The sequence below is a fragment of the Lepisosteus platostomus genome, chromosome 5, assembly GCF_059453375.1.
Source record: "Lepisosteus platostomus isolate fLepPlt1 chromosome 5, fLepPlt1.hap1, whole genome shotgun sequence".
Classification (NCBI taxonomy): Eukaryota; Metazoa; Chordata; class Actinopteri; order Semionotiformes; family Lepisosteidae; genus Lepisosteus; species Lepisosteus platostomus.
In genome coordinates, this window is record NC_142615.1 from 44,136,890 (window position 1) to 44,155,264 (window position 18,375).

At 43.7% G+C, this 18,375-nt stretch overlaps 3 non-coding genes across 3 annotated transcripts; 1 reads left to right on the forward strand and 2 right to left on the reverse strand.

Annotated features, from left to right (window-relative positions):
• Positions 1-3,273: 3,273 nt before the first annotated feature.
• Positions 3,274-3,345, reverse strand: trnae-uuc (transfer RNA glutamic acid (anticodon UUC)). Its single transcript has one exon. It is a non-coding gene; the product is annotated as a tRNA-Glu (tRNA).
• Positions 3,346-3,546: 201 nt separating this feature from the next.
• trnah-gug (transfer RNA histidin (anticodon GUG)) lies at positions 3,547-3,618 on the forward strand. Its single transcript has one exon. It is a non-coding gene; the product is annotated as a tRNA-His (tRNA).
• Positions 3,619-4,374: 756 nt separating this feature from the next.
• trnaf-gaa (transfer RNA phenylalanine (anticodon GAA)) lies at positions 4,375-4,447 on the reverse strand. Its single transcript has one exon. It is a non-coding gene; the product is annotated as a tRNA-Phe (tRNA).
• Positions 4,448-18,375: the final 13,928 nt, after the last annotated feature.

Consider the following 18,375-nt stretch of genomic DNA (forward strand, 5'->3'; position numbering starts at 1 on the left):
TGGGAGCTGTCCATTATCAAAAGAAAACATCTTAAATCAGCCTGCATGAATACTTTCTCTGTGGCTGCACCACAAAGATGGAGGGTGAGATGGGGCCTTATTTAGGACAGAATACCACCGCCTAATTCTGTCTTATTAACAAGCATTGCCGCTACAACGGCATCTCTCCTGTCAAACTTCCTCCTGACGTGTTTGACAGGATCTGGGCCGTGGTGAACAGTGGGAAAGACGCCCTGTGGAGAGTGAGGAACATGGGGCTGTTCAAAGGCATCGAGGTCCCAGTCAAGGCAGCAGGTAGCCTGGCCCTGTTCATCACCCGAGAGAACTATTACCTCAGAGATCTGTGGAGAGAAGGGAGGGAGGAAGCAGAAAATCTGTGGGAAATTGAGAGCATAGGTCAATATCTCAAGAAACTGTGAAAAACCAGGCCACCTGGGTGAAGATCAGGTATCGTAACCGCTAGACCATATGGGAGCATACAGCCATGTTGTGCGTGCGTCATGTAAGCAAACTGTAATTGCTGCCTTCATGACCTGCTTGATGGAGAAAACACACAAGAGAGTTGGCACTCAGAGTGTCGAAGGGTTGATGTATACTAGGGCTCAGTTGAAATGCAGTGTCAGGACTTTTCCGACTAGTGTCACACAAAAGGAGTACATCCTTTCCTACTGGCTGTGTATGTCTCGGTAACTCGCTGTGATCGTATAGTGCTCAGAATTTGTGTTGTGGCCGCAACAACCCCGGTTCGAATCCGCATACTGGCAGAATAGGAGGAGTACTGCCTGACTGGATCGTTGATGAACGACAGAGGCCACTCCGACCTCCTCTTGGTTTTCTTCAATGACTTACTAAGGATCTTCTTCACATTCGCCCATGCAGGAGAAGCCAGTTACACCAAAGCAAACGCAGGAAAGTGCATTTCAAGCAGAGACCAGGAGGGACTTGTTTACACCGAGAGTGGTCGGAGAATGGAACAATGCGCCCAGCCCTGTTGCTGGAGCCGATTCTTGATGAGATCTTGGGCTCACTAAGAGGCCCCCGCTGGATGCTAATCTTTCTGTTGTTCTTGCAGGTCCTGCGCTGCTTTTGAGCCGACAGAGCTCGTCCTGGTCTGTCGGCACAGCCCAATTGCAAATGATCGGCTCCACGTACAGAAGGAACGTGCGTTTGGTACAAGAGTGCACGAAGGCACCGGAAATACATTTGGAACAAATGACCGGTCGTTCAAGACCTCTGTGAAGTACAGGAGCGTGCAGAACGAGGCTGCTTCCACCCGGTCTCGAACCGGGGACCTTTCGCGTGTTAGGCGAACGTGATAGCCGCTACACTACGGAAACCTGCAGGGACCGATGCTGGTGTCTTGCTTGTGTTTCGGGCTGAGAAAGGGACGCGTCACTTTAGGCAGGGGGCGCTGGAGAGAGGAACAAAGGGCGCGATGAAACAAAATGCCGAAACCCGGGATCAAACCAGGGACCTGTAGATCTTCAGTCTAACGCTCTCCCAACTGAGCTATGTTGGCGGTGCGGAGAGCCCACAGCCACCTGCTCCAGCCTTCCTGTGTTGCGGCATGAGCACACCAAGAGTAGCGGGAGAGTGTTGCAGGAACGTCACTCTGAAGGAAAGCCACCCAGGTGCGCCCTCTGAGCTCTGTCCAGCGCATCTTCCTCGCATGGACTCCTGCCTGCGACGGGCAGGAAACAATTAGCAAGAACAGAACGACACCCCATGGGTGTCTCATGACCGCACCTTAGGTTGTGACACGTGCAGGTGTGAGGGGTTGCCGGGCTACTTTGGAGCAGAGCTTGGGCGGAGGGGGGGCGGGAAAGCAAACAAAGAGGTGACACCTCAAGGTCTGCACGATCACAGCTCTCCGCCGCCCCAGGCTTCTGCTCGATAAGCTACTGGACACACCCGCCCCTCCTCACACAGACCGTGGAAAAGCCCCCGAGTGGGAGGGCTCTCTCTTCCTCCCAGGAGCTCTTGGACACGACGCACAGACAGAGCGCGGGGAGCCGCCGCCTGCAAACACGGCTCCAGGCAGGACTCCACTCCGCAGGAGCCGCAGAGCAGAGGAGATGGGGGCAGCTTAGCTCCTGTGCAGAGACCTGAGCTGTTGTTGCTGCGGACGCTGTCTTTTCTGCACTCGGGGTAGGAGTGAATGTTGAGTTGCCCTTAGAAATGAAGCAGAGCACTTCAACGGCACGGGTGTGTGTGTGTGCGTGCGCCCTGGTGATTCTGGGAGACAGATCGAACCTGGGCTAAAAGAGAGGGGGCTTAGCTTCTTCCATTTGCTAGTTCAAAGTTGTACAACCCATTTGTATCTGCTAGGTGGCTCAGTCGTCGTGCACAAAGAACGCTTTGAAAAGCGTCAAAGGCAAGTCATTCCGAGTTGGTCGTTTGTGTTTTCCGTTCAGACGCGAAATGCTGAAATGATCTCTCGGCTCCTCGGTTGTCATTTCTGCTCTGTAAAGGAATCACAGCACGCGTCGGCTTCCAGCACGGTGGGTCGGGACACGATGCTGGGGGTCGGAGAGAGCGATGTCTTCCTCATTAGTATAGAACCTGTCACCTGTCCCCACCTGTCACGCGGGAGACCGGGGTACATCAGGACGCACATTGAAGTGAAAGCAGGATGCGCTGCGACATGCACTGTGCAGATCCCGCCACACTAAGAGGTGAGTGGGTCTGTTCGATCACAGCGCTAGGCGAATCCCCAATCCCCTTTTGTGCCTGGGGACAAACGAAGTCTGTTTCCGCCCGCTTTCGAACCGGGGACTTTTCGCGTGTGAGGCGAACGTGATAACCACTACACTTCGGAAACGGTGGTAAGACGTGCCCAGCGGCCCAGCGCTGAGCTTCGCCAATGCGATTCAGCTGCTTCCAGTGCCTTTATTGGAGTGCGCTGATGGACCGTGCTCTCTCTCCAGACACCAGCACGCCTGTCATGGACGGAGCAGGAAAGGCGGCGCCACATTCTACAGCCCTCTCCACGCAATCGACGAAATCGGGCTACTGAAGTGGAGAAAATCGCCTCTCCAGAAAGTGCAAATATCATCTTGGAGAGTATAAATCCTATTGCTGAAGGTCAGTCCTGTCTACCAGAGTAACCCTCCCACCTCCTGCAGCGATGATCAGCTTGTCTCACACGCGAGAAGTTTCGGCTGGAAACAAGCGCCCCCTCTTCTCGCACGTTTTGCACGTTCGAGTAGTTTTAATGCGGCTCCTTCGTACACGGTGCTGATCTTTTGGAAAGCAGGAGGCAAAATTGACACGTTCCCATACCAGGAGTCGAACCCGGGCCGCCTGGGTGAAAACCAGGAATCCTAACCGCTAGACCATATGGGAGCACACAACCCTGCTGTTCCCGGCATCATGCAAGCAAACTACATAAATATGAGAAAACAAGCAAGAGAGTTGTCACTCAGAGTGTCGAAGAGTCGATGTATACTGGGGCTCAGTTGAAATGCAACGTCAGGACTTTTCCGAATTATATCACACGAAGAGAGCACAGCCCTTTCCGCCCTGCCACGTGTGTATCGGTAGCTCGCCGTGATCGTATAGTGGTTAGTACTTTGCGTTGTGGCCGCAACAACCCCGGTTCGAATCCGGGTCACGGCAGAATAGGGGCGTCTGCGTTTACTACTTGCACGAATGAAGGCAAAAAAAACCCAATCGGTGTGAACGAACGGCGCTTTACAGAGGAGTACTGCCTGACTGGATCGTTGATGAATGACAGAGGCCACTCCGACCTCTTCTCGGTTTTCTTCACTGACTTACTAAGGATCTTCTTCACATTCGCCCATGCAGGGGAAGCCAGTTACACCAAAGCAAACGCAGGAAAGTGCATTTCAAGCAGAGACCAGGAGGGACTTGTTTACACCGAGAGTGGGCGGAGAATGGAACAATGCGCCCAGCCCTGTTGCTGGAGCCGATTCTTGATGAGATCTTGGGCTCACTAAGAAGCCCCCGCTGGATGCTAATCTTTCTGTTGTTCTTGCAGGTCCTGCGCTGCATTTGAGCCGACAGAGCTCATCCTGGTCTGTCGGCACAGCCCAATTGCAAATGATCGGCTCCGCGTACAGAAGGAACGTGCGTTTGGTACAAGAGTGCATGAAGGCACCGGAAACACATTGGGAACAAATGACCGGTCGCTCAAGACCTCTGTGAAGTACAGGAGCGTGCAAAACGAGGCTGTTTCCACCTGGTCTCAAACCGGGAACATTTCGCGGGTTAGGCGAACGTGATAGCCGCTACACTACGGAAACCTGCAGGGACCGCTGCTGGTGTCTCGCTTGCGTTTCGGGCTGAGAAAGGGAAGCGTCACTTTAGGCAGGGGGCGCTGGAGAGAGGAACAAAGGGCGCGATGAAACAAAATGCCGAAACCCAGGATCGAACCAGGGACCTTTAGATCTTCAGTCTAACGCTCTCCCAACTGAGCTATTTCGGCAGTACGGAGAGCCCACAGCCACCTGCTCCAGCCTTCCTGTGTTGCGGCATGAGCGCACCAAGAGTAGCGGGAGAGTGTTGCAGGAACGTCATTCAGAAGGAAAGCCACCCAGCTGCGCCCTCTGAGCTCTGTCCAGCGCATCTTCCTCGCATGGACTCCTGCCTGCGACGGGCAGGAAACAATTAGCAAGAACAGAACAACACCCCATGGGTGTCTCATGACCGCACCTTAGGTTGTGACACGTGCAGGTGTGAGGGGTTGCCGGGCTACTTTGGAGCAGAGCTTGGGCGGAGGGGGGGCGGGAAAGCAGACAAAGAGGTGACACCTCAAGGTCTGCACGATCACAGCTCTCCGCCGCCCCAGGCTTCCGCTCGATAAGCTACTGGACAAACCCGCCCCTCCTCACACAGACCGTGGAAAAGCCCCCAAGTGGGAGGGCTCTCTCTTCCTCCCAGGAGCTCTTGGACACGATGCACAGACAGAGCGCGGGGAGCCACCGCCTGCAAACACGGCTCCAGGCAGGACTCCACTCCGCAGGAGCCGCAGAGCAGAGGAGATGGGGGCAGCTTAGCTCCTGTGCAGAGACCTGAGCTGTTGTTGCTGCGGACGCTGTCTTTTCTGTTCTCGGGGTAGGACATCAGGAAGCACATTGAAGCGCTGCGACATGCACTGTACAGATCCCGCCACTACTGGGCCCGATTTCCCCGGATCGAAACCGGGCGGAAACAGGCCAGTTTCGTTTGTTGCCAGGCACACTGTTTGGGGATTCGCCTAGCGCTGTGATCGAACAGACCCACTCACCTCTTAGTGTGGCGGGATCTGCACAGTGGATGTCGCAGCGCATCCTGCTTTCACTTCAATGCATGTCCTGATGTACCCTGGTCTCCCGCGTGACAGGTGGGGATATTTGCCACTATACTAACGAGGAAGACATCGCTCTCTGCTTAGTGTGTAAAACACTTACTTGCAGCATTGTGGGTGCTGTGGTTTAAATGCTATTGGTTTGTGAACAGAATACCCCTATCCAAGTACATTGTGCCACATTAAATAAACACACGAGAAAAAGAGATTCAGAACGCAAAGCTGTGTCAGTGTTCTGTGTAAAAAATCGGTTTGAACATCATGGGAGCTGTTTTTAATAAGTTGCTGAGTAAAGAATATTTTAATCTTCCTGCTGTCAGTAGTATTGCGAATATAGTTGACTCTTACCCGAATGAAAACAGAACGTAAAGGAAGGGTTTCAGAATTCAGACAAAGCTTTATTCCCGTGCTTACAGTCTGAGTAATTGGAGACTGCGCTATTCTGTTGCCTATGGTCATATACGGGTTTTTCGCATGAAGCCATATTGAACAGTATTTCTCGCGTTGTGAGAAACCCCCGGGTTCCAGTTAGTGCGTAATTACGCATCGATGAAAAACCGGAGGTTTAAAAAAAGATAATTAGCTCACTGATACTTTGATGTAGAGGCTGTGGAAATATCCACATGTCGTGGTCTTTTAAATGCATTTGGTTTGAAGGCGTTCTGTGCTTCCGTTGCGAAGATATGGACAAAAGAATATTCGTGCTTGGTCAAACAAATGTCATATAAACGAAAAAGTAAAGGTTGAGAAAGCATTCACAATGTATTTTATACACAAAGCAAGTATTCTCGCGATTCTAAGAGGTTTCGTGTAAACGCGACAGGCGTGCCAAAATCGTTTTCGAACTTCAAGCTAACTTTTCCCCGGTATCCAGCACCACATTGAGTTCAGAGCCGCTACTATTCATGTGTGTTGTACGTGTGTCTAGTTACTACGTCTTTCATTATGTCTGGTTTAAAATAATGTATCTTTAAAACAGACAAAGGGTTTATGAGTCAGCCTGAAATTCACACACGAAGAATAAACAATATCGCGTTTAAAAAGAATACAGAGATGCCGGCGATAGATAACGGAGCATCTTAAGTGCGCGCTATCACTGAACTAAACTCCCGATCGTTAAGTTTGTCAGCGGCTTTTTAATTGTGTTAGGAAGAGCAAACAGTCCACAGTGTACATTTTAAAGGTCTAAGCAAAACAATCAGACGTGAGGATTATCCAGAACAGGAGCCTTTACTTCTTTGTATACTGAGCTTTCGGGTGAACATCAAAGTAAAAGACAAATTCGCAATTTTCACTTTTTGATTAAGGAACAAGAAAACACCATCCTTCGAGCTGGATTCAAACCAGGAACATAAGAAATGCCCACTGTTTTTGTCTACAGTCTTAAGATCTAGCAATTGAGCTATCAAGAGGTCGGAAAGTAAACGCTTTGTCACACATGTAGCCCAATGTAGTGTAGTGTTCCTCTATTTAAATCCGAGTTCGACGTCAAAATACTCACTCCCATAGTCTCGTTCAGAAGAAGAAATGGACCAGAGTTCTTATAAAACGTTTGAAGGGACATCAGTGCAGGCTGAAATTGACCCTTTTTCTATTGGGATCAGGATCATATAAAACCTTTCTTTTGGATTGAGAAGAGGATCATGGAGACACTCAAAACATCCCTGTCTTTGCTTCTTTCAAGGATGAATGGAGTATTGAGCTGCAAGCATCGGTTTAAATCAAAACTCTCTGCTACTGCAGTTGCTTGTTTGAGAGTTTCTTCAAATCTTTCAACTGAACGTTGATATCAAGGGATATTGACAGTAATATCATAGGGACTTTGGTTTTCTTTTGATCGAAAATTGTATTAAAATACAAGCCTCTTTCACAGTTGTATAATACTTTCCCTTGCATCCTCAGATCAAATTTCTAAATACCACAAAGTTACAACATATGGAATAGCATTTATTTTAAAATGTATTTTAAAACTAGCATTTATTTAGAGCTATATTTAGAGCTTAGTAAAGATAGCATTGCTAATATTGATGGAGTAGAAATGTAAGATGAATTGACAGCTTTTTCTGAACTAAAAAAGTCCTACAATGCCTCCTGTAACAGGTAAGGACTCATAGCAAGACATTGCTATTGCATTGCGCATTTTGCAGATACGACCAGTTTCTGCTTCTGGTGACTGCATCTTTTCCAAACTGAAATTAACAAGAACATTTTCAAGATGTGCCATGTCCCTAAATCGTTCATCAGGACTACTATTAATATCAGGTGAAAGCAGTACAAAGCATCAATTTAAGCTAAATATTAAGAGACTATATCTGTCAGCTATTGCTGTAAGCCATGTTCAGCCAACGCTAGAAATATTACTGCTCTACTACAGTAGCTAAAGAAAGCAAGTCCGACTTAGAAACGGATCACAAGTCGAAAACATAAACTGACAAGGATGGTATTTGAACCTATGCGTGCAAAGCACAATGGATTAGCAGTCCATCGCCTTAACCACTCGGCCACCTCATCACGCGCGCCACCCCCCTTGGGCATGATTTTGCTCGGCGACCAGGCTCAGCGCACATCGACCTCAGATGCCTCAGAGCGGTGTGTCCAAGCGGCTGTGTAAGAATAGGTAATAGGTTTATTCCATGTTATTCCAATAGGTTTATTCCATTGAGGGTGGGTACCCACCTGTATAAGAATAGTGTTCTGCTGGTGCTGTGGTAAAGCTGGTTAAAACACCTGTTTCATAAAGAGGAAATCCTGGATCCGAATTCCAGCGGTACCTTTTTTCCCATCTTGTTTTACAGAACATGTAATTTGGGACACTCAAAAAGGTCTTGATTTGGTTTAATGCGTTTATTCATTTCCTTTGCAGAACAACTTGTTTTTTTTAATCATATAGCTTGCGAAAGATGAAATGCGAGCAAATTGTTTTGTTCACCAAAAGTATGTAAATGAAAAAGGTGTAAGCATTTCTGTGGTGCAATTGGTTAGCATGTTCAGCTATTAACCCCAATGTGGGTTTTTTGATCCCACCCAGGGACGCACTTCTTCCTATAGTAAACATTATCACTCCAAAAATTTAATTTTTCCGCAAAACCTGAACTATTTTGATATTTGCAGTAGTAAACAATTACTACCAGTACCAGAGTCAACATTACCGGGAATTTTCAATAATTACGGACATAAAAACTCTCTTGTTTTTAACAGAGCGTTTCATAATTTCTAACTATGAAAATTATTTAAACTGCGACACTTATCATTCATCTTTTATATAGCATTTTAAGCGAATAGGTAATTAGATTGTTCATAAACCTAATTGCTTTTTCTACATAAACACAGTGTGATTGCTCTCTGAAAATGCCTTTTCTTTATATTTAGGCTCAGATTTCAACTATAGATCGTATTATTATAAACTTTCTTGGAAAAATGTCTTTTATGTAAACCATTTTTGCTATTAATTCATTTAGGGCTAGAATACGTTCATTGTCTTCCAATCGAGTCGAGTTGACATTGGAAGCTTGCCAATCCCGGACTGTTACACCAACACATTAGCATGTTAAAGCGATTTCATTGAGGAGCCTAGCTTTCTTAACTAGTAAGTACTGTACTTCCTACTTTGAAAATACCTGTGAAACCGGTTTAATTTGTCACAGCCAGCACTCCCGCAGAGAGGGGGGTTGTACTCGTTAATGTCTTAGCACAAAGCAGAAACTTCTTGTATTTTCCAATGACATACAAGTGGAAAGATTACAGATTTTAATCGTCTTTTTTTTGAACCAGGGAAAATCTGATCATGTTTCTCTATAACAATAATAAAAAACTTTCTTTTACATTATTTTGCATATCCCGCTTACACATCGCACGACTTTAATGAATCTATTCTTTATTAATACTAAATAAATAATACTAAAATACTACAGCAAAGAGGTCACTTGATTTTTGGAATAATTCCAAATAGCACAATGATCCACTGGCATCCCTGAAGTCTGTTTAGTCCATAATCTTCCAAATACAATCACTAAGCAATTATAAGAATTATACCATCCTATTTCTTTGTGATGTCCTGTAAAAACTAAACCTATTTTTATAAGGCTTTTACTCAAAAGATTTCCAAACACACAAAGCATTTGTGAAGTACTATAGTATTTCTAAAGGTTACTGGTACAACATCAATCATTAAAGCTTAACCATAAAGTTTAGATTGCTGACTATGGACTAACTACATTAACTAACTGCAATGCAACAGTATACATTTTACAAGTAAGAATATCTGGTTGAATTCTTGCATTTGTGGCCAATTTAATGCGAGAGATTTTAAGTTTTAACAGAAGAAAACTACGAATATGAAAACAGCCATAACAACAAAAATTACTGTGCAAATATCAAAAGGCTACTTCAGTAATGAAATAATAATCACAGTAGAAACCAGACACTGTTTACACCATATTGTTAAGAAAGACTCAAGACAGAAATGTTCATGTACAGCTGGAAAAAACAACTTCTAAAACAACAGTGAAGGCTGCAACATTACGCCCATGCTTTTCCACACTTGTAAGGATAACCTTAACCTTAGGCTGTTGAGTCCAATCAATTAAAGCTGGAGTTCTGCAGGTTGTACAGGCTTAAAAGGTAGATCGGTAGTTTATCTGCAATATAGTCCAGTACTTTAGGTGTTACTTGGTTTAATTTTCCTGCTTATTAATACTTACTTTCCTACATTTCCAATGCAGTTCACTATCATTATACACAAAAGCCAAACCATAAACTTTGAAGCTAGCAGTCTTCAAGAAAACACCTGTTGGTGTTAAATGGTGAGGTTTTATTATAATCTAGGGTATGAAAACAAACTAGCTACATTTTTTAACACACTTTATAATACACCACTTTTTTGTTGTATCCCAAGTGATTTGAAGCATTTCTGTTTTAATTGAACTTCTAGATTTCTCCAATGCTTGTCATATGCTAAAAGAATAGCTTATAACAGGAAATGCTAAGTCTGTTTTTTTTAAAAAGCTCCTTTAAAGCCTGTGCCCCAGAAGGTCCATTTATGTTGAGCTGTGAAAGTGCTTTACAGTAAAAACCTTGTGTAAATGGTTAAAAGCAATGATCCAGGGACCAAAGGTGATTCAGGAGCCTAGAACCAATATTTGTGTGCTCGGTGCAGTCACATGTTGAAATTTGTTCCCCGTTTTTGAAAAAGTCCCACTGTATGCTGTTCCTTTTATTTACAATAAGAATCTAGGAACCTCTAGGAGACATCAACTGCAAAGTGACATGACTGAGAGCCTCTTGAGTCCTGCAGATACAGGTACCTCATAATTTTAATTAAATCAAATGTGTACTGTACGTGTAAAACTGAAACTGACCTAACAATCATCACCTTTTCTGCAGAGCGTGTTTAATTGTACTGTTTCAGCACATCAGTTTTTTTCCCCCACAAACTTTCCAGAGGAGCTATAAATATTTTAAATAAATACACACAGTATTGCTCATAAGGTCTGCTATTTGAGGTCCAGTTATTTAGATGCATACATCTTTTTTTATCTCAGCTTTTCAGCTGAGATACACAGATCATACATAAACAATGCAGTAAAAAAATCAAGTATTTAATCATTAGGTATAACAGTTTCCCTTTAGGCCTCTGAAAACACCACCTTCTACCTTGTGAATACCAGTACCTCCTAATTGTCTAAAGGCTTTATTTCTTAAGAGCATGACATTAAAAACTGCTAAACTTTACAGCTGCATGTTTGCTTGCACCATTCCAATACCTCTCAAGCAGTGAAAACAAATAACCTGCTGCAAAGCTGCTTATTATGGAGAAAAAAATCTCAGTTACATTCCCAGATCATAATCATTAGCTTTCCCAGCTGCAAATAACTACAGGTGCAAAGAGACAATGTTCAGACACTCAAAACAACCTGCTTTTTTGGTAGTTATATGATGATTAATATTACTAAGTAATATTCTTTAGTATAAAAGTTTTTTATAATTGTTATAGAGAAACATGATCAGATTTTCCCTGGTTCAGAAAAAAGACGATTAAAATCTGTAATCTTTCCACTTGTATGTCATCGGAAAATACAAGAAGTTTCTGCTTTGTGCTAAGACATTAACAAGTACAACCCCCCTCTCTGCGGGAGTGCTGGCTGTGACAAATTAAACCGGTTTCACAGGTATTTTCAAAGTAGGAAGTACAGTACTTACTAGTTAAGAAAGCTAGGCTCCTCAATGAAATCGCTTTAACATGCTAATGCGTTGGTGTAACAGTCCGGGCATGGCAAGCTTCCAATGTCAACTCGACTCGATTGGAAGACAATGAACGTATTCTAGCCCTAAATGAATTAATAGCAAACATGGTTTACATAAAAGACATTTTTCCAAGAAAGTTTACAATAATTTGATCAATAGTTGAAATCTGAGCCTAAATATAAAGAAAAAGCATTTTCAGAGAGCAATCACTGTGTTTATGTAGAAAAAGCGATTAGGTTTATGAGCAATCTAATTACCTATTCGCTTAAAACGCTATATAAAATAAAGTTTATTTGAATGATATGAATGATAAGTGTCGCAGTTTAAATAATTTTCGTAGTTAGAAATTATGAAACGCTCTGTTAAAAGCAAGAGAGTTTTTATGTCCGTTGCAGCAAAAGAAGATGCCTGAAAAAGTAGGGCTTGGACAGATTCCAAGTGCATTTTTGCAATTTACGTTGCATTGTCCAATGTGCTGCTGTAATACAGTTTAAAATACAGTAAGTCTAAACTGTATCAGCTTTATTTATGGGTTGCAATTTAGAAAAAGTCAAAAACCGCACTCAAAATGCAATTTAGAGCTTTCTGGAAAGAGGAGACACCCAAATTAATAATGTAACATGCCACTGTTTGTGCATGAACAAAGTGATACTGCAATTTTCCTTAGATACGCGATTAAAAAAAATAAATTTTTTGAATCCCCGGCGGAACACATTCCATAAGAATCAACACTTTTATATATCGCCTTTAAACACATATATTTAAACATATATATATTTCAATCATGTTGTGATATTTAGAAATATAAATTTGTTTGGTGCGAGTGAGGTTTTATTTCATCTCTGACCAAGGGAAACGTTTAATTTTTTCAAAGAAATGTTTGTTAAAGCAATAAGTCAGAGTTATAGTGGGATTCAATCACAGACCATGTGACATGGGAATCAGCAACCTAACCCACAGCGCCAACGGCAAGGTCACATGCAGAGTGCTGAAAAAGCACTACAGAAACATTATTGACAGACAATGTACAGCATGTACTATTCTTGTGTTGCGGTACATGAATATAATTATATCGTTATTAATTTCTTTAGATACGCGATTCCATATTATATTCCCTTTTAATCAAATTCTAAAAGTATGCTTGTTGACTCCGGTATCTCTTTAGTTAAAGACTTCGATGCTTAAAATGTTTAGGGAGAAATGGAATACTGGTGTGTATTTTTTCTTTAAAGTACCAAGACCAGCCATATACTGTATGTTTATGTTCCAAAATGAATATTGTTTATGGCCTTCACACGCGTTACAGTATGCTCCTATTATTTTTATGCTCAGCTACTAAGATTTCCTTCAGTGGTAAAATTCCATATGAATATTCAATACTACAACGGGCACAGTAAAGACGTTTACTGTAAATCTTTCTATGACAGACCAATGGACCACGAGTGCCCCTGTCGGTCAACCAATCACATACCGCAGTACCGCGCGTCATCGAGCGTCACAATGTATGACGTCGTAGCCAATTACCTCCGGTACGTGTGTACCGCGCACTTTGTACCGCTGCATCTGTATGTGTGTATTAATGATGATAGCACTACTGAATACTAGTATTCATGTGAGAATTAGTGATGATAGAGCTACTTTTAATTTTGGTTTTAATTCTAGTATTCATGTTAATATTAGTGATAATCATAGTGTTAGTGTCAGAATATTAAGACTTATTGTCATGTTATTTCTTTTGATAGTATTATTGTTATTATTGGTATTATTAGTGTACTGCTAAGTTTGTGTTATTGTTAGTAATAATGATACTGTAAGCCATAATTGCAGTGTTACTGTTGTAATATTGGCCGTATTTGTGTGTTAGTTATAGTGTAACTGTAGGTAAGAGTGTAGGTAAGGCCCCGGCTGCCCTGTGGTGGCTCAGGGAGGACCTGTGGGTCGAACTGGAGGGGCTGCTCTAGGTTGAGGAGAGCCGGGTGTGGCCCAGGGCTCAGAATGCGATGTCTTCCATCCAGCTTGACTGCCTGGAGTTGTACGATGAGGTCCTGGCCAAGATTGGATTGGAGGCAGCATATGTGGGATTAGTGAGTCACTGAAACCCCTCCCCTTGTCCAGCTTACACTGTGGTATTGGGGCGGTACAGGGGCTGGGGCGACTCTCCTGACCCCCTCAGCTTTCCAAGATACCTGCTTCACCCCACTCAACCTGGAAATCTCCCAGATCCAAGGGGAGAGAGACAGGAGCTGGGCTGGGACACCAGCCTGCTGTTATTTCAAGTGGGTGGCTGAAAAACACACCGCTTACAGATCACCGCTAGGGGGCATCATAGAGTGGGTGGTGAGACTCTTGGTCATCGATGGCAACAGTGGGGTTACTCCCCCTCTCTCTAATGGCTCTATTAACAGTGGGGTGTCTCTCTCTCTCTATTGGCTCTATTAACAGTGGGGTGACCCCCCTCCCCCTCTCTTTTGGCTTTAGAGATACCACAGTTCCACCCCTAGGTTGCATCTCCTGTCTGGCGCTGTGGAGGTATGATGATGATGATTCACTGTCTTTGTTCTCTCTCTTTGGTACAAGAGTTGGTACTGAGTTAGTGAAGTTTAACAGAGGATATGATAAGAAATTTTACCAAATCCCAAAATTAAAACAGTGAAGACAACAGGCAACACAACGAGAGCTCTGATAATGGAGGTTTGGTTTGACGGCAGCAGACATGGTCAGGACATCTTGCCTGATTCTCTCTCCCCATTTTCTTAGGATTTTCCCTTCCAGGGCACAGGAATCATGAAGCAGGATGACTAGGAGGAGGCGAAGGAGACACTGAAGTCTTACTTCGAAAACACGAAGGTCAGGTGTCACTTCTCTGAGGTGGACAAGTGCTTCTGCCAGTCTGCAGCAGAGCTCGACCTCATCCTGCAGAACAACCTGGGAGTCCCTGTAGCTGAGGTCTGTGAATAGCAGGTTAATTTTTTCTCTTTGTAGTAGTCTTAGGACAGTCTGACTTGTTGTGGGACTCAGCAGGAACAGAAAGGTCTTCTGTGTGTCTTCAGTCTCCACAGCCAAGGAGACGCACGATCCAGATGGGCGAGGCTGTTAAAGAAAACAAGATGTTCATCCCTCCCTCTCCTGGACCTCGGCGCCCCTGGGCCCTCCCTCCTCAATCATCTGAGCTCAGAGAAACCCCTGGTGACTGTGCCATGCCGCCCCCATCAACCCCTGGAGGAGCCCCCTCCTTTGAGGAACTTCAGAGTTCCTGAGACTCAGAGACAGGTGAGAAGTGAACAGAACCTCTGTCCTTGTGTGGCTTCACCTGTACAGGCTTTTATTGGACACACTGTATAAACTCATCTGGACAGACTCTTACTAGATACACTGTATAGTCTCATCTGGACAGACTCTTATTGGACACACTGTATAGAAGGAGATGGAACAGATGAAGCAGGAGGTGGAGAAGAGGAGATGGGAAGTGGAGAAAAAGAAGAGACAAATGAAAGCTCAGAAGAAGAGAGTGAAGGAGGAGAAGAGCAGCCTCTAGGTATGTCCAGACTGTAGGTTTAGCAGGAGCAGCAGTAGAAACAGTTGTGATATTATTCAGAGCACTAGTAGTGTCATCAGTACTATAAACATAAGGGGGGAATTTACTGTTGTAAGCAGCAGCAGGAGTGATATCATTAGTATTATTATTATTATTTTAAATTGCAGAAACTGCTCAAGGTATTGTTTGGAGCCTGACTTCTCACCAGACTAGAATGAAGAGAAGAAGGGATCTGAAAAAAATACTGAAATAAAGTTGAGAATCAAGAGGAAGGGAGTCACTACACTAGGAAGAGAGAATCGATAAACCAGAGTGTAGATAAGAAATAAAGGAAGAAGGGAGATCAATGACTTGTGTTGTGGATTATTCTATATTAAATCTCTGTCAGGGTGACAAGGCAGTGCAGTGGTTAGCATTGCTGGTTCAGTTCCTGGCGTTCTATCTGCTCCCTGGGTATGTGCATGTACCATTGTTCGCTTGAGTTTAGTTAATTAGCTTCTGGGAAAACCAGCCCTGGTGTGAATGTGTGTCTGTAGTGTCCCATTCAGGGCGTATCCTGTCTTGTGCCCATTTAATGCTGGGATAGGCTCTGCCTACCCCGCTACTCTGAATTGAAGCAGTTAAAAAAATGGAGATAGTATTTAAGTCCCTGTTAATACTACAGTTGTACAGTTGTTCTCTCAAGAATATAAATACTCTACAACAAATACATGAGCTCTATCAATAATACAGATAAGATAATATATCAATAATATCAATCTTCTGTAAGATCAAAATAGACTAGATGAGAAATTGAAATTGAGATTTTTTCCTGAGTGTACATGGTTTACTTGTTTATAGTGTGTAAACATTTCTATGAAGAAAGAAGCTGGTCCCACCCTGAGCATGACAATAATGATTCAAAATCCAAACCCAAAAGTCTATTAAGTACCCAACTCGTAAAAACACAGAATACCCTCATATCAAGCTTCACTAACATTTTTTATTATTTTTTTTATAACTACAAAGCAGATGGAGCCACCCCTTAATTGATTCAAACACCAGATTTGTTAAAATTCCACATACCTATTTATATTTATTTCTAACAGCACCGGAGAAGCTGATGTCAAAAACAGTTATTTTACAAACCAGAAACATTTTAAAAAGGACAAAGGAACACAAGGAGCCCACAGTTTCTGGTACTTCAAGTTTGAAAAACCGGATTGATTAACCAGCACACAAATGGATAAACTCCCCACTTGATTGACAGCAGGCTGTGATTCGGTGAAAACTACCAAGAATGAGAGCGGAGACTGTGATTGGACAATTCTTTGTAAATAATTGGGAGCCATACAGGCTTTGATTGGCTAAGGCTACCAAAAATGAACTGAGACCCAGGGCTGCAAGTGTATAATGTGGGAAGATTTTCATCAGGTGTATCTGTGTTCAAGTCCTGGTGTGAATATGTTGAATGCAGGTGTGGCCTTCTGTTTAGACTCTGCAGCGCTCTGGTTGTCAGCTAGCTCTCTAGGAAGAACGGCATAGAGACAGGAACTACAATTTGCCTGCATTATGCACAGAATGACTACGTTGGTCTAGCAGTTAGGATTCCTGGTTTTCACCCAGGTGGCCCGGATTCGGCTCCCAGTATAAGAATGCCTCTCTGTTGCCTTTTGGTTTCCAAATGGGCAGCTCAGTTTAGAAAAGAGCAGTGTAGAGCACCGTGAGGTCTGCAAAAACGTGTAATAATAGCGATCACTTGTTTCAGCCAGATTTTGTACTGAAGCCCTTAAATTTTGCCAGGTGGGAAGGGGTAACTTGTATAAAGTATTGAACTTCAAGAAATTTACTCGTCAAGGTAATATTTTTCCACATTGTAGCCATTTCTCCACTTCTGTACCCTGACTTTCTCTATTGCTAGAGAGCTGTAGAATCTGGAGTCACTTATCCAGCTCTGGGAACAGTGTCTAGATGACAGGTTTCTGACAGAGGCCAGCAGGTTTTGTGCCAAAATATCTTGATATTTGGAGCTAGTCATTATTCTATGTATTTTGACTAGAGCCCCTGTCCCAGCTGAAGAAAAGCATCCCCAAAGCATGATGCTTCCACCACCAAGTGGTGTGTGATGATGGGCTGTGTTGCACCAAACATATCTTTTAAACTTAAGGCCAAAAGGCTCACCCTTTGTCTTATAAGACCATAAGACATTTTTTAGGGTGACTGAATGCATTTTATTGCAAAATTTAGATTTATTTTTTTGTGAAAAATGGCTTCTGTCTTGCCTCCTACCCCATAGCCCAGACGTGCAGAATACGGGAGATTGTTGTCACATGCAAGGAGTGACCAATACCCACCAAAAATTCCTGCAGCTCTGTAGGCCTCTGTAGCTTTCTGTAGGCCTCTTGGTAGCTTCCCTAATACGTTTTCTCCTTGTCCCGTCATTAACTTTGGAGGGTTGTCCTGATCTTGTCAATGTCCCTGTGGTGCCACATTTGATGATAATCTTCACAGGGCTCCATGGTACATCCAATGCCTTTGATATTCTTTTATACCCCTCTCCTGATCAGTACCTTTCAACAATAAGATACTTTATATTTTTAATCACCTCCTTGAGGACCATGGCTATCCCAGTAGACTTCAACCACGAAAGTTACAAGGAAGTCCTACAAGAACAGCTGATTTTTATTTGGGGTTAATCATAATCACTTTCATTAATGGCAGGTGTATGCTACTTAACTTTGGACATGATTTTGAATGTGATTGGTTAACTCTGAACACAGCTACAGCCCCCATTATAAAAGGGTGTGCACACTTATGCAACCAGAGTGTTGTAGGTGTCATGCCCTCTGCAGCCAGAGGGTTTTCCTTCTCTGTCCTGTCTCTCATTTCCGGTTATTTGCTTTTCTTCCGGTATTTCTCTATCTCTGGGGCTATATATTTCCGGGTCTTGCACTCTGCCCTGGCTCAACATTGACATTCAGATGTCCTGAGACCCGCCTAGCACCAGGTCGCCCCACGTCCGCTACCTGAGGGCATTGGTTTCTATACGGCACTCCTGAACTCTTTGCACAAATGAGCCCGGGCTAACTCCCCGTTCCGCTGCTATGCATATGGGTCTTTTTCCGCTCTCCTGCTCTCCACGGTTAGTCCCTTTGGACGTCCGTGACAGTAGGTTTTTTAATTTCATTTATTTTTCCTAATAATTATCTGTTTTCTCTTGAATTTTGTTGGGTGCAAGGTCACATTAAAGATGGAAAAATCCCTGACATGATTTATCTTGATTTCTGGTAACAGTACAGAACAAGCAGTG